The sequence below is a fragment of the Theropithecus gelada genome, chromosome 11 (assembly GCF_003255815.1).
Source record: "Theropithecus gelada isolate Dixy chromosome 11, Tgel_1.0, whole genome shotgun sequence".
Classification (NCBI taxonomy): domain Eukaryota; kingdom Metazoa; phylum Chordata; class Mammalia; order Primates; family Cercopithecidae; genus Theropithecus; species Theropithecus gelada.
Window position 1 is genome coordinate 28,711,520 of NC_037679.1, and position 13,281 is coordinate 28,724,800.

The following is a 13,281-nucleotide window of genomic DNA, read 5'->3' on the forward strand; positions in this document are numbered from 1 at the left end:
TTCAATTAAAAGCAACAATTATGTGTTAGTGTGTGTGGTGTGTGTTCGTGTGTTAGAAGAGCACATAGAGAATCATGATATATTGATGGCTTAGTGTAGTGGGAAATAATAACACATGGATTCATCACTTTTTTTTTTTTTTTTTTTTTTTTTGAGATAGAGTCTTGCTCTGTCTCCCAGGCTGGAGTGCAGTGGCATGATCTTGGCTCACTGCAACCTCGCCTCCCGGGTTCAAGAGATTTTCCTGCCTCAGCCTCCCGAGTAGCTGGGATTACAGGTGCACACCATCACACCTGGCTAAGTTTTTATATTTTTGTTGAGATGGGGCATTACCATGTTGGACAGGCTGGTCTCGAACTCCTGACCTCAAGTGATCCGCCTGCCTCAGCATCCCAAAGTGCTGGGATTACAGGCGTGAGCCAACGCACCTGGCTAGATTCATCACATTTGTTATCCTTCCATGGTCAGCTAGGAAATTTTTTCTTTTTTTTTTTTGAGACAGAGCTTTGCTCTTGTTGCCCAGGCTGGAGTACAATGGTGCCGATCACGGTGCACTGCAACTTCCGCCTCCCGGGTTCAAGCAATTCTCCTGCCTCAGCTTCCTAAATAGCTGGAATTACAGGCATGCGCCACCATGACCAGCTAATTTTGTATTTTTAGTAGAGACAGGGTTTCTCCATGTTGGTCAGGCTGGTCTCGAACCCCCGGTCTCAGGTGACATGTGTGCCTCGGCCTCCCAAAGTGCTGGGATAACAGGCATGAGCCACCACACCCTGCCCATATTTATTTCCTTCCTTCCTTCCTTCCTTCCTTTTTTTTTTTTTTGAGACGGAGTCTCACTCTGTCGCTTAGGCTGGAGTGCAGTGGTGCAATCTTGGCTCATTGCAACCTCCGCCTCATGGGTTCATGCGATTCTCTTGCCTTAGCCTCCTGAGTAGCTGGGACTACAGGCATATGCCACTACACCCAGCTAATTTTTGTATTTTCGGTACAGAGGGGGTTTCACTATATTGGTCAGGCTGGTCTTGAACTCCTGAGCTCGTGATCCGCCCTCCTCGACCTCCCAAAGTGCTGGGATTACAGGCGTGAGTCATTGCACCCAGCCCCATATTTTCTTTCTTGAAAGAATTCACCAGCATTCTTTAAGTAATAAAATAAATAATTTCAGGGCCAATTCCTGGGACTTTTCCAACCTTCTAAAGTAACTTGTGCACCCTTGCATCTTAACTTAAAGAAAATGTATTTTTGTGGAGAAAGATATAGAAAAAAAAATGCTTATTGTAAAATTAAGGTTACATATAATTAATTTTTTCTAAAACATTACATTTTATATGCATTTGGCTGGATTATTCATCAAATTCTAGGTACCTTAGATTAGAGCAAAGCCAGGGTTGTAGGTATCTTTTTAATTTCTTGCTCCCATCCCTGTTCATAGTTCCAGTATTGAGCCCTGTGAATAATGAATATTTAGTATGTATTTGCTGTTTGATTATCCCTTACCTTCACTATTATAATTCTGTTGGTGACTTGAGGGAATTTGTGAACATTTAAGAGCATATATACAATGTTGCACATCTTATGTTGTGTTGCCATAAAAAGTGGTCTGATAAATCTGATGTTATATTTATAAAGGTTTGCAAGACAAATCAATGTTACTGAATCTCAGCAAATCTAAACCCAAATGCTTATGAAATAGGAACATTGGAGGTATTTTTGTAAAATTCTAACTCTTGTATCTCCTATTGGATCTGTGGTGGCCCTGACAGCTGGCATATTCCCAGCAGCCATGACTGCATAGCTAGGGGATCTGCCTCTGTGGAGCACTGTACGCACTGTTGGTTGGTTTCATTTCTAAACAGCGATAATTATGTTCCTCTCTCCCATTGGGTTGTTTTGAGGAATGACTAATTAATGGTTGGAGATAGCATTCTAAATGCAAATTAGTCAATAATGATCAGATTGAATGAACAAACTCCCATTGTTGAGCTCTGAATCTAGTGGTTATTTCTAACAGGTACTGAAAGAGGCCTTGTCGAAATAGCTCGACTTAGAGGAGAGAAGCCACTAAAGCTTATTTCAAAATATCCAACAAACACCGGATTGCAAAGTTTAAGGCTCATATCACTTTTTAAAGCGAATTTTAAAGTTTCTTCATAGAAATATTTTTTCCATATTCTAAAAGTAAACTATGATTATTAAAAAATAAAAAGGAAAACAACATATAAAGAAGAAAGTGGGGCTCTATCCTGCCACACTAGAGGGGTGGTATCATTTGGCATAAAGTTAATCTTGCTAGACTTTTGTGGAAAATATTTTAACCCTATAATCAATAGCAAACAATATGATAGACCCTTAGGCAATTTCAGGGCTCTATGAAATAACTGTACCAACCATATTTTCCCTTGACAGTAAACATCAAGTTATGTGATTTTGAGCACTCTGATTTTCAGCAGTCCAGAGAAGCACATTTGTCTTTGATTCCAGTAAACCTCCAGTGACAGGACAATTCATAGAAAAAAACAAGGGATCATTTCCACTTGGAATCCTGATACTCACCCATAGATGTCAAAATAAATCTCTTTGTTCCTTAAGGAAACAGGAAATAGTAACAAGTTTACACAGCCAATACCACCTTCTACTTGAGAATCAGCTATTTAAAAAGCCCCACATTCATTTTAAACTGATTTGACATGTCTCCACTGACATGAGAAATCTCTTGTCAAATTTCTTCTGAGTGGTTAGTTGAACATAAATCGTGTAGAGCTAACACATGTATTCAAATATTAACCAAAGACCAGATGTTGTATTTTGGAGGATTTGATTCTGAACCTAAGACTTTCGGACATTATTAAGTGGGCAATCAATCAATGTTTTTGATGGGAAAAGGGTTTGAAAAAATCCGTGCTGCAGAAAGGTGAGTCTCTGGGAAGAGTGTGTGATGAATTGGAGTGCGTAGGGACTATAGAAGGGGAATCAATTTGAAGGTTATTTTGGTTGTTCTGGGATAAACTGGAATGGTGGGTGGGTGGGTGGAATGCAGAGGAAGGATAGTGGGAAAGAGCCCAGGAGATAGCTACCACTGCAGGGAGGGGAAGAAGAGTAGGGGGAGGCAAAAGGAGGAGGAGGAGGAAAAGGAGGAAGAAGAGGAGGAGTCAAGAGGAGGAGGAGGAGGAAAGAGAAGTATCATATAACCCTTCCTTTGTCCTTTGAGCCTGTTTGCTCACGAAGAACAAACATTATGGAACACGGTTCTCAAATTTGTTCAGGTATGTGGTTCTTGATAACATGCCATGAACTTTTGATATGTTTTATTTTATCCTGCAAATAAAAACATTCTACCAGCAAAAGTGGATGCAAAGTCAAGTTGCAAGTGGGAGCCCAGGTGCCCATAAAAAATAAAGTTGCTGAATTAAGTATGATTAGTCTGGCCAGGCACAGTGGCTCACGCCTGTAATCCTAGTACTTTGGGAGGCTGAGGTGGGTAGATCACAAGGTCAGGGGATCGATACCAGCCTGGTCAATGTGGTGAAACCCCATCTCTACTGAAAATACAAAAAAACTAGCTGGGCGTGGTGGCACATGCTTGAAGTCCCAGCTACTAGGGAGGCTGAGGCAGGAGAATTGCTTGAACCCAGGAGGCAGAGGTTGCAGTGAGCTGAGATCGTGCCACTGCACTCCAGCCTGGGTGACACAGCAAGACTCCGTTAAAAAAAATATATATATATGATTAGCCTGTGGTCAGTGGTCAGTTTTCCTATTAATACTTCTTTCTGGTACTTATGTTGCTATGTGCTGGATTTCTCTAGAAAAAAGATAGCAAACAGTGCTAAAAGTTCAAGAAAAATTCAGAGTAAAACATAGAGAACAGTCCTCATTTTTTTTCCACAGCAGAATACATTGGTTCGGTTAGTTTCAGAACCAATTATAGTGATCATTTTTTCCTACAGGTAAATTTTTACTTGCCCAGTTGGATGATGAGCTTCTTGAGAACTCATGTCCTACTTTTTTTTTTTTTTCTATTTACTGGCTGCAACAATGGATCCAACAGCTGCATAACAAACACTGTTTGGGGTAAATCATGTGGCACACCAGGTGTGCAGAGGTTTCTGTACATGTCATTGGACATAGAACTCTGCCAAAAATCAAACCAAAGAGGGTGGAAAACCTCTTCAATTAATTTATTATCTTTGATTTCAGGGGCGATATAGTGAACTCCTCAGACTAGAAAGACTATTTAGTTTTATTACAGCTGAAGCTGTAAGCTCGTAAGAGGCTGGATATTTGAGGAGTCATCATTACTTTCCTAGCACAGAGTAATTGCTAACTCAACAAAACAGAAATGCATTAGTTCAAATTTTGAAGGTTATCTTTTTCTAATGGAAGGTAAAGAAACTTTGTTCTATTTTAGAGATGAAAGCTTAGAGTCTAGAGTATTATTATTATGGTGCTGAATTTGTATCCTGTACTCTAGAATCGATGACTTTTTTAAAATGAATGCTATTACTCATCTCAAATACATTCCAGATTGCTAAAGAAAAAAATTTCAACATAGAATCAATTAAAAATCAGCTTAATTTTACAAGAAAAGGCACACAAATCCAAGAATATTGTTTATTCCAAACAGCTGTGAAATTCTGTTACTTTACCACTGTGATTGTAGAAGGTAGTGGAAATTATATTACTGTGTGGTTGTAAAGGGAAGATATACGTAATAGCAATATTACCCATTGCTATATATATAAAATAGCATTTTCTATTTAGAAAAATGCTATGTATAAATATGTAAGCAATTCTAAAATACCTTTTCTCATGTAGTAAAATGCATGTGGAAATGAAAAACCCATGTTGGTTCTGGTTTTTTTTTTTTTTTTTTGAGATGGGGTCTCGCTCTGTTGCCCAGGCTGGAGTACAGTGGCACGATCTCAGCTCACTGCAAGCTCCACCTCCCGGGTTCCAGTCATTCTCCTGCCTCAGCCCCCGAGTAGCTGGGGCTATAGGTGCACGCCGTCACGCCTGGCTAATTTTTTGTATTTTTAGTAGAGACGGGGTTTTACGGTGTCAACCAGGATGGGCTCGATCTCCTGACCTCGTGATCCGCCCACCTCAGCCTTCCAGAGTGTTGGGATTACAGGCGTGAGCGCCACCGTGCCCGGCTGGTTCTGGTTTTCTAATATGGTATATTGAGCATTCTTCAGACATCTTTTCAGTCCCTTAACATATAACAACTCCTTAATAGTGGTTACTGCTGGGGAGAGTAGTAGGTTTGGAGTAAGGGGGGGAAGAAAAAAACTTTAGTTTTTGCTCCATATAATTTTATATTTTAAAAAATAACATCTATATTTTAATATGTGATCATATTAAATAAATGCAATAAAAATCAGATTTGATGCCACTTCCAAATTCATACCTCCAGCTCAGATCTTTCCAACTCCAGACTTACCTTAATATTTCCATAAACATCTCAAACCCAACATGCCCAAAATGGAACTCCTGGCCTTTTCCCACAAACACGCTCCATCTGTAAGCTTTCCCGTCTCTGCTGATGAACATTCCTTCCTTCCAAAAGATCTACAGTCTTGAAGTCATCTTCAGCTCCTCTTTTTCTCTCACACTGCAATCCAATCTTTCAGCAACTCTTACTGGCTCCGCCTTGAAAATATACTCAGAATCTGTCATCTCACTATCTCAGAGATAGGGAGCTACCTCTACTGCCCCTACCTCTTCAGAACCTGCATCGTGGTTCTCCTGGGTCACTCCAGCAGCTTCCTACAGGTCTCCCAGTGTCTGCACTTGCTCCCTGCAGTCTGTTCTAACACAAAGGCAGAAAAATCTTATTATTTTTATTTTTTTTGAAACGGAGTCTCGCTCTGTCACCCAGGCTGGAGTGCAGTGGCCGGATCTCAGCTCACTGCAAGCTCCGCCTCCCGGGTTTACGCCATTCTCCTGCCTCAGCCTCCCGAGTAGCTGGGACTACAGGCGCCCACCACCACACCCGGCTAGTTTTTTGTATTTTTTAGTAGAGACGGGGTTTCACTGTGTTAGCCAGGATGGTCTCGATCTCCTGACCTCGTGATCCGCCCGTCTTGGCCTCCCAAAGTGCTGGGATTACAGGCTTGAGCCACCGCGCCCGGCCCAAAAAATCTTATTAAAAGACAAGCCAAGTGACGCCACGTCTCCCTTCTTGTCACAGAGGAGTGACAAGCCATGTCACTCCTCTGCTCAAAAGCCCTCATTCACTCCTTGGTCTTCTCAGAGTAAAAGCCTAAGTCCTTCAATGGCAGCTAAGGTCTTCCATGACCTGCTCTCATTTCTTCCCTGGTCTCATTTCCTATTACTTCCACCTGTGGACTCATCTGTAGCTGCATTTGTCTCCTTTCTTTCCTCGAACACACAGGCATGTCCCCAGCCTCAGTAGTGGTGAATCTACCTGCTTGGAATGTTCTTTCTCCAGGTATCTGAGACACTGTCTCCCTTACCTCTTTTAAGCTTTTGCTCAGGTATCTTCTCAATAAGCTGATGACTCTACCTAAAACTTCGTACTGCCCTGCACACTTCCCTCTCTACAGCACTCCTGATGCCCTTACTCGGCTTCACTTGTGCTCTTTCTCCACACCTTTCTCCTTTGTATATATCATGTAATTGACACATTTGTTGTGTTTATTGTCTTTTTCTCCCTACTAGAATGGGAGTTCCACAAGGGCAGGGAGCTGGCTGTTTTGTTCACTGATGAAAACGAAGTGCCTTGAATAGTGCCTACTTCAAGAAATATTTACTGAATGAAAATTTAAAAACAGCCTAGAAGGGTTTCCACTATTTCTCATAAAAGAATGCCAGTGTCGTGAGGACCAGTTTCATGAGTATTTTATTAATTTATATCCAATGCCCGGCAAAGTATCTGCCATTAGTAGGCACTTAATGTTTGTGAAATAAATAAATGAGGATGTATTTTTTTATTCAGATGTTTAGCCCATCTTTTTAGTATAAATTTTCTGTTTACTTATTTATTTTTTTTGAGATGGAGTTTCTCTCTTGTTGCCCAGGCTGGAGTGCAATGACTCGAACTCTGCTTGCTGCAACCTCGGCCTCCCAGGTTCAAGCGATTCTCCTACCTCAGCCTCCCAAGTAGCTGGGATTATAGGCACCCACAACCACACCTGGCTAATTTTTGTATTTTTAGTAGAGATGGGGGTTTCACCATGTTGGCCAGGCTGGTGTCAAACTCCTGATCTCAGATGATCTGCCTGCTTCGGCCTCCCAAAGTGCTGGAATTACAGGCGTGAGCCACTACACCTGGCAACATAAGTGATATTTATTGAATATATTTTTTTAAATCTCAGCATTTTTCCTCTGGAGATGTGGGTTTTACAGCATTCCAGAAAGCTAAAGACAGGCATTATTCAGGGACTTCTGAGTACCAACTTTGCATTCTGTCTGCACTGTGGAATGCTTCATCTGCATTCTGTGTGGTTACCTCTCTTCCGAGTTTCTGTATCCTTAGCTACTTAAATCAGAAACTTAGAGTGAGGATGTGAGTGGCCTCTTGTAGTCAATCCATCTGAAACACGGCCTCTCATTTCTTTTTTTTTTTTTTTTTTACTGACTTCAAGGAGATTTAGACTAGACTACTGCACATTAAATAGCAATATAATATTTGAATGGATACAGGCAGAAATAAGTTGATTCCTTCCACCTCCTGTTGACTACTCCATAATATCATTATGTTACAGGCATTGGACTGGGCACTCACATGGTAAGTGATAAATGCATTGAACACTCCTTAATATAGCAGTAAGCAATAATAATGAAAGGATGAACACAGTAAATGTTCTTTGATGATGGTCTAGGTGGTGGCAATGTCATTCTTGTGGCTCATAAGATGCCTCAGGGTTCTTGGCCTTGAATGCCCTTCTAGGATAGGAGAGTTTTGGTGAAGATTAAATTATAAAGGTCCTTTAGTGGAATTTGACTGACTACATTCCAACAGCAGAGTAATAGTATATAAAAGATATGAATGTTCAGATCCACTGTTAAGGTGGTATCTCAGAGAACATCCTGATATGTTTTAATATTTCTGTGAGAGAAAAATGGAAGTAAATTGAGAATTGAGTATACCTCATCTTCCCATACCTAGTAGTTTGGAGATGACTTGTGTTCTCACTCATTCTGTTTTTTTTTCTCACAGGTACATAATTAGATTAAATTAAAAACACAAAAATGAGTTGTGTAAAGGATACTCACAGGACTCAGCTTCTACTAGAGCTCATGGCATTCAATCCGAACATTTAATCCTGCCTTTAGGAACATAAATATCTGTTTGAGTGCTGACAGGGCTACTTTCTTTAGCATAGCATTATGTTGTTATAAGAAGACAAAAGAAAAAGGTAAGTTGTATACATGTTTCCATTTCCTTAAAGTGAAAAACCAGGTGGTTGTATCTCTTGGGCTTCCCTTCTCCAAGCCCTTGTAGAAAGAGTTTGTTTTTACATTTGTCGTTAGAGTAAGACAGCCAGGATTGTTCCTTGCTAACTTCATTAATAACTAACAAAATTTCATATGACTTTACCTTTTGAACCAGCAATTAGGTTTCCAGGAATCTACCTAAAGCACACTTCCAATAATAAAAAAATGCATTTGCACCAAGTTATTAACAGCAGCATTGTTTGTAACTGAAAAATGCTGGCAAAAATCTAAATGCCCCTACACAGGAGAGTGGTTGAATAAACTATAGTACATCCACAAAATGGAGTACTATGCAGCTGCAAAAGGGAAAAAGAAGGATCTTTATGAATTGATATGGAGTGATTTCCAGGGTATATTGATGGGTGAAAAAAGTATAAAATAAAACCTATGTCAATAAACATGGGAAAAGATGTTCAACATTATTAATCATTAGGTAAATGCAAATCAAAATGACAATGTGATACCACATCCATCCAGTAGGATGGCTATAAACAAACAAAACAGAAAATAACAAGTCTTAGTGAGAATGTGGAGAAAAAGGAATCCTGTACATTGCTGGTAAAACTGTAAAATGGTATAGCTACTGTGGAAAATGGTTTGGTGGCTCCTCAGAAGGTTAAATAGAACTATCATATGACCCCAGCAATTCTACTCCTAGGTGTATACCCCAAAATATTGAAGACAGATATCCAAAGATGCATATATAATGTTCATAACAGCACTATTCACAATAGCCAAAAGGTGGAAACAGCCCAAATGGCCATCAACTGATGGCAAGATAAACAAAATGTAGTATATCTATTCAATGGAATATTATTCAGCCATAAAAAGGAATGAAGTACTGACACATGCTACAATGTGAATGAACCTTGGAAACATTATGTTAAATGAAAGAAACCAAATATAAAAAGGTCACATATTATTATGATTCCATCTATATGAAATTACCCAGATAGGTGAATCCATAGAGACAGAAAACTGATTAGTCATTGCCAGGGCTATAGGTGGGGAGAAATGGAGAGTAACTACTTGATGAATATGGGGGATTCTTTTGACATATTTTTAAGAAAATGTTGTGGAACTAGAGACGTGGTGGCTGGAGAACATTGTGAATGTTCCAAATGTTACCAAATTGTACACTTTATTATTTTATTTATTTTTTGAGGCAGGCTCCCTCTGTCACCCAGGCTGGAGTGCAGTAGCGCAATCTCAGTTCACTGCAACCTCCACCTCCTAGGTTTAAGCGTTTCTTGTGTCTCAGCCTTCCAAGTAGCTGGAACTATAGGTGCATGCCACTATGGCTGGCTCATTTTTTGTATTTTTAGTAGAGACAGGGTTTCACCATGTTGTCCAGGCTGATCTCAAACTCCTGGCCTCAAGTGATTCGCTTGCCTTGGCTTCCCAAAGTGCTGGGATTATAGACATGAGCCACCGTGCCCAGCCTGAATTGTACACTTCAGAATAGTGAATTTTATGTTATGCAAACTGAACCTTAAAAGAGGGAGAGAATATCGGTAGTGTATTCCCTTTCATGGAAGAATAAAATGTGAGATAAAATATGCATGTGTCTGCTCACTTGTGGAAAATAACTTTTTACAAAAATAGATGTAGTGAGATTTGGATATTCAGGGTTTGAGAATGAGAAGGAAAGAACAAGTGGAATGGGGTAGTGGTTGCAGGGTGACATTGACTTGATAAACTTCTTGTATAACTCTGACTCTTAGAACCAGGGAATGAACCACATAGTGCCTCCTAACCTAATAATTAAAATCTACGGAATATGGGAGGAGGCCAATTAGAATACAAAGAGTAACAAGTAGATCTAACTGCATTACAAATGAATATCATAACCATACTTAAAGAGTTGGGGAAGAACCAACTAAGTTTGGAAAACAGTATTTTGACTGTACAATATCAAGCTAAAGACATAAAGAACTGTACAAAAATATATACTCTAGTTAGTAAATTTGTTTCCACAGACAGAGGTATGGGTTAGCAACTCTGAGAGTACTTTATGTATACATTAGGATTGAGCAAATAAGTAAAGGGTTCTTTGGAGAAATAATTGATTCCAGGAAATATATAAGATAAGCCTGAACCTTTTGTGGTGCCAGAAACTAAGGAAGTACTAAAAAATGATAATAGAGTATGTCAAAATGACACAGGAGCCATATTGAAGGAGGTCCCCGTGAAATTTGGGACAAGGTGTGCTAAAAAATGGATAATCATAGTAATGGATTATAACCCATAAAATAAAGTAAATGTTCCTGAGTCCATACTGATATAAACAAGTAACTGAATAAGTAAATAAATTAATGAAGTGAAGGGCCAGCTCTTCTTTAATAAATATAGAAGGAATGAACCACCCTGGTTAACACGGTGAAACCCCGTCTCTACTGAACAACACAAAAAATTAGCCAGGCGTGGTGGCGGGCGCCTGTAGTCCCATCTACTCGAGAGGCTGAGGCAGGAGAAAGGCGTGAACCCTGGAGGCAGAGCTTGCAGTGAGCGGAGATCGCCCACTGCACTCCATCCTGGGGGACAGAGTGAGACTCTGTCTCAAAATATAAAAATAAATAAATAAAATAAATAAAATAAAATAAAACAAATATAGAAGGCATGATGGAAACAGAAAGTCACCATTAGCAAAAACAAGAATCAATATACACTGATAGTAGTGAGAGAAGTTGTGTTAAGAAACAGGGCATTTGCATGATCTCAAAGTATCTCCCTGTAAGATACTTTTAGTTACAAAGGGAAAAACAATAGCCTTATAGAGATGAAACCTGTCAACTACCACAGAATCAAGTGACCAAAGTTAACTTCACCAGTAACACTATATTGACATCAGGGATTCTTAACATGATGCACTGAGAAGGGCACAACATTACTTCTGTGATAGTCTTGCCCGAAATGCATAACCTCAATTTCATCATAAGGAAACATCAGACAAGCATACATTGAGAGACATTCTGCAAAATAATTGACTAGTACTCTTCAAAAGTGTCAAGAGAATAAAAGACAGATTGAGAAACTGTCACAGATTGGAGAAGACTAAGGAGCTGGGCCTTAGACCAGTTAGGGCATTAGGGTACAACTGTAACATTTGGATAAGGTCTGCAGATTAGTTAACAGAATTATCTCAATACTAACTTCCTGGTTTTGTTCATTGTATGGTGGTTAGGCAGGACGTTAATATTAGAGGAACTGGACAACAGGTATATGAGAACTTTTCTCTGCAACTTTTCTCTACGTCTAAAATTTTTCAAAATAAAAAATTAAGAACATAAAAAAGGCTTTTTCACTTAAACATTTTTTTGTTTGTTTTACTCACTTTGATTTTTGACTGGGCCCAGATTTTAAAAATATATTTAGAGTGACATCATTTACTTTTCCTTTCAGAATACTTTAATGGGATTAAGGAAGGAAATTGAGAACGTTAGTTGCCTCTGGCCCTCTTCCTTCCTAGAGACAATATTCAATCCCAACAGGGAAATGGTGGGGCAGTAGGTGGGTGGAGGATTCAGGGTGGATCCAGAGGGATGGAATGTTGTCACTTCTATGCCTGAACAAGAGAGGGGAGGGAGAAGTTACCGGAACCCAGACAGGTTAGCTGAATGAAAAGAATACTGGACAGGATTGATGGCTTTCAGGGGCAGGACACAAGCAACCCACAGCAACCAAGCAGCTGGAGCAGGTAAATAAATGGTCCAATTTTACTTCCTTTCTGCCTTCCGAGCTCTTGCCAGGGCCTCCCACTGACTGCACCCAATCAGAAGCCACAGGACGAAGGAGCCCATTGATACGGTTTAAACATATCTGCTTCTAGTGCCCAGAGCAGGGTGGAGAAGACTGGAGAGTGCATCTGGAGAAATAAAGGTAAGGTATCCAGCATGATGATGATTGACTCCACCCCTCTCATTTTGTAGATGAAAAAAGCCTTAAAGAGGTGAAAAGATTTATTTAAGGTCACAATAAAAGGCAGTTTGGTAGAGTTGAAACCCATTAATCTGCAAGTTGGAAGACAGGTTCTAGTCTTGGATAGGCCACTGCCCTGGGCTTTTGTTTCTGTATCTATGAATGAATGGAGGCAGACTAAAGCAATGGTCTTCAAACTGGGGTATCCATACACCTGGGTTTACTTAGGAATTTGTAGGAGAAATAGGGTATGGATAATTTTAAGTGAATTATTTTCCAGACCCACAGCTTCCTTACTTACACTGTCTTCTAAAATTAATCCACTTTTCCCCTTCATAATCTTCGTTCTCCCACTTGACACAAGAAAAGCATGCCTTTCATTTATAATGCATACGACTATAGTGAATTATCCCAAGATGTGAAAATTTTGAGACACCAAACAAGGTGCATTTTGAAAATGCAGAGTTTTTGAGGCAGATTCCTCTTACAGTACACCAGAAAGTTTCAATTAAGAAATACTGGAAGGGGCAGCATTTACTCATGGCAAGTATGCATCGGTACATAGTCTTTCCGAGAAGGGTTTGTATCTCACAAATGAATGTTTCACATTTCAAACATAAGGTTGGAAGTGAGTCTTTGTTCACTTAGGAGGAAAGAAGATTCTAATCTGATTCAGATGATGAGCAGCGTCTAGGAACTGGTTGTGCCACATGCCAGACTGACTGGCACAACCAGGAGTGATGATATGTAATTATCTCTACTTCTCACACATGGTTTTATTCTTGATTAATGCTCTGTCTTCACAGAAAAGCCAGTTCACAATGCACTAGATAGAGTCAGGAGTTTCCAAGACCAGTTGTCACTTCCCTTTGAATGTGTTTAAACTAGGACACAGCAATTGCC